Here is a 3034-nt window from a genome sequence, read left to right as displayed (position 1 = left end):
TGTCAGCAATAATGACCACAAAAGTGCACATAGAGAGAAAATCACTAAGTTACAATAAGTGGCATGAAATCTAGAAGCTTCTCTATCAATCTCAGTCATCACTCTCTTCTTCAACCTTCTAAATCTTTGCAAATTTCAACTATTGCAAAGCTTGAAATCCTATAACAACCATTGTTTTAGGGGAAAGACTAGAATTTTTTTTTTTTTAGTATGGAGGGCCACTCCCAAATAGGCATTATTATGAGAAAATAACTGGATAAAAAAACTCTGGATGCACTGTAGTTTTGGAATTACATATTTCCACCACGATATAGTTGAAAATGTGGTGACATTGACATGCATGTAAAAATACAAGGCACATACCCTTAATCTACTTTGATTCAGTAAGACTGATCATGAAAAGACATTTGGCATTCCCCAGAGCCCGACCATATATTTGCTAATCTTTCAATAGAACGGTACTTGTTCGTTTTATCCATTGAAATATAAAAAAAAAACACGCATTGTCTTCAAAACAAGTCCGTTCCGTCTAATATATTCAGCAAATGTCAGCTCATCTTCATGTCCTTGAAATCCTTCTATGTGAATATAGGTCAGGTGGGATTTGAGACATTCAGAAACTGTTGTTGACTCCGGCTGCCATGTTCTCAATGGTGGTTGTTCCTCCTACCAGCAAAAAGGGACATCATGTCATGACTCAAAAACATATTTGTGTGTACAGATATAGAGAGACATGCATGCATGTATATATAAATAGACCAAAGATTGTTTGAATTAAACTTGAAAACGGTCAACAAACCTTGTTGCTCTTAATTATGAGAACTTGAAGCATGTGGCATTTCTCAAGCACATGGACCAGAAGATTTGAGTTGAAACATGGAAGAACGAACTTTAGATGATGTAAATCACGAAATTCAGGATAATTTAGAACAGGGGCATGAGGTGGCCACTGCACGTACACGATAACAAGTGATGATGCAATATTAGTACCAAACTAAACATACAAAACATATAACTATAAAAATAAAACTCACCTTTGATGTCGAATGATGTGAAAGTAGATATATATCACCTTCTTCATATTTGAGGCCTTTGAGATGTAACTCACTATTGTCATTTCGGATGAGGTTGAGAATAGGGTCGACAAATTTACTTTCAACTGGGTAAAATCATTGTTATCAAAAACGCGACTTAAGTCCCAAAATCCTGGTTTTTGCGACTTTGTGTAGCTTCAACGACTCAAATCCATAGCAAAGTCCCAAAAACAGGCAAAATCCTATCAAAGTCGCACAAAATCGCACAAAATCGTGAAATCCATTCAAAATCGCAGGATTTTGATGGATTTTGAAGGATTTTGTTCATTTTTTTTTATAAGAGTCAATTTTTGACCCGGTTCGTAAATTGACCCGATTTGAATCCATGACCCGTTCTATAAATACCCAAAAGGCAAAAAAATTTCATTCTTTCACTTCCCCCCACATTTATGTATATGTATTTTGTGGATTTTGAACTTTAGTCATTTATGACTATATGCAATATATAACATATATTTAACATTATTTTTGTTTTGGTAGAATCCTCGATTTTGATTGCGATTTTACGAGTCTCGACTTTGCTATCCTATATCGATTCTACAAAAGTCCTTGAGTAAAATCCTTCGATTTTGATTGCGATTTTACGAGTCCCGATTTTGCTACTCCCTTTCGACTTGAAGTAAAGTCCCGATTTTGATAACCTTGGGTAAAATACATCAAGAAACGCTTCCGCCATACTGTGAAAGTTGCCAACAATACCCAAATTGATAGATCCTTCGTTTATATTAAAGTAGGACCAAGTGAAATTGTCATTGGCTGTTTCGGAGCTGGACAAAGTTGGAACGAAAACTTTGGTCACAAAGTCTTTAGGGACAAAGTAAAAGTAAACCTGCAAAGTTTCCAGGTTTGGGGAGCCAGAGAGAAAGTAAACTATTTCATTTACATCCACAATATCTGCGCCAATTTCCAGCTTCTTCAGTGATGGAAAATGAACAGAAGAAGGTTTCACCTCGATAACTATGGCACCGTAAAGACTGCAGTGTTTTCAAAAGTCAGATAAGTTAAAAAGTAAGTGGATAGAAAATAAATTATAGGTCAAATGTCTCCTGCAGTCTTTTTTTTTTTGGTTACAATTTGGTCTTTTAAATCATAGAATATTTATACCATTACTCATTTTTTTCGGCCAACTTTGTTAAAATGTGCTTATGAATGACATCAAACATGGTTATTTACGCACAGTATCTTGTTTTTGAATTCAAACCTAATTTTACAATAAATATTCCATCAACAATATTATAAGTAATGGAACAATTTTGTTTCAAATCAAACCCAATACAACAGCTAATATAAACGCTTTCGAATTTGTAACGAAAAAAAGAAACTTAAACACTAACTTGTTAACGTTAGTGCTAATAACTTGTATGTCTGTGTGTGTGATGATAGCATTAAAATAGGTTAACGTACCTGAGGCAAACGATATTAGTAGCATTGAGAAAGAAGGAAGCCGGGAGGTTAATTCGAAAAGGAACATCGAGAAAGAGTTGTTGAAGTTGAGTTCCAATGGAAGCAAGGATCCACGTTTCAACAGAATTGACTTGAGATAGAAAGGCTTCAAAATTCAATTGCTTGAATCGATCACAATTGAAAGTGAGATGAAAATTTTGAATGTCGCGGGATTTGCGGAGGATGAGAACAGAGTTTACGAATGATGCAACATTTCTGAACGGAATTGATCGGTGAAAGTTGAAATAGAAGACCTGAAGATCCTTCCAGAGATTAAGATACCTAGGAGAGACAAGGCTCATTGTTGCGACGGAAGTTTTAGTTGGGAGGAATGACATTATATGACATATTAGCGAGTCCGGTAAACTACTTAACCTGTCGACGGCGAAGTTAGTGACTCCTCCGTCGTCGAATTCTTCTTCTTCTGCTTTAGCTGGTTTCATCTCCGCCATCGTCCGTCAATTCAGCAATAGTTTCTCAAATTAACGAGGACTGTG

General features: G+C 35.8%; 1 pseudogene; it reads right to left on the bottom strand.

Annotated features, from left to right (window-relative positions):
• Positions 1-257: 257 nt before the first annotated feature.
• On the bottom strand, positions 258-3034 carry LOC146899537 (F-box/FBD/LRR-repeat protein At4g26340-like; annotated as a pseudogene).

Source organism: Medicago sativa, chromosome 8 (assembly GCF_051527215.1).
Source record: "Medicago sativa cultivar Bolivia chromosome 8, Bolivia_mono, whole genome shotgun sequence".
NCBI lineage: Eukaryota > Viridiplantae > Streptophyta > Magnoliopsida > Fabales > Fabaceae > Medicago > Medicago sativa.
The sequence above is the reverse complement of the archived record's forward strand: the minus strand, read 5'-3'. Positions and strand labels throughout refer to the sequence as shown.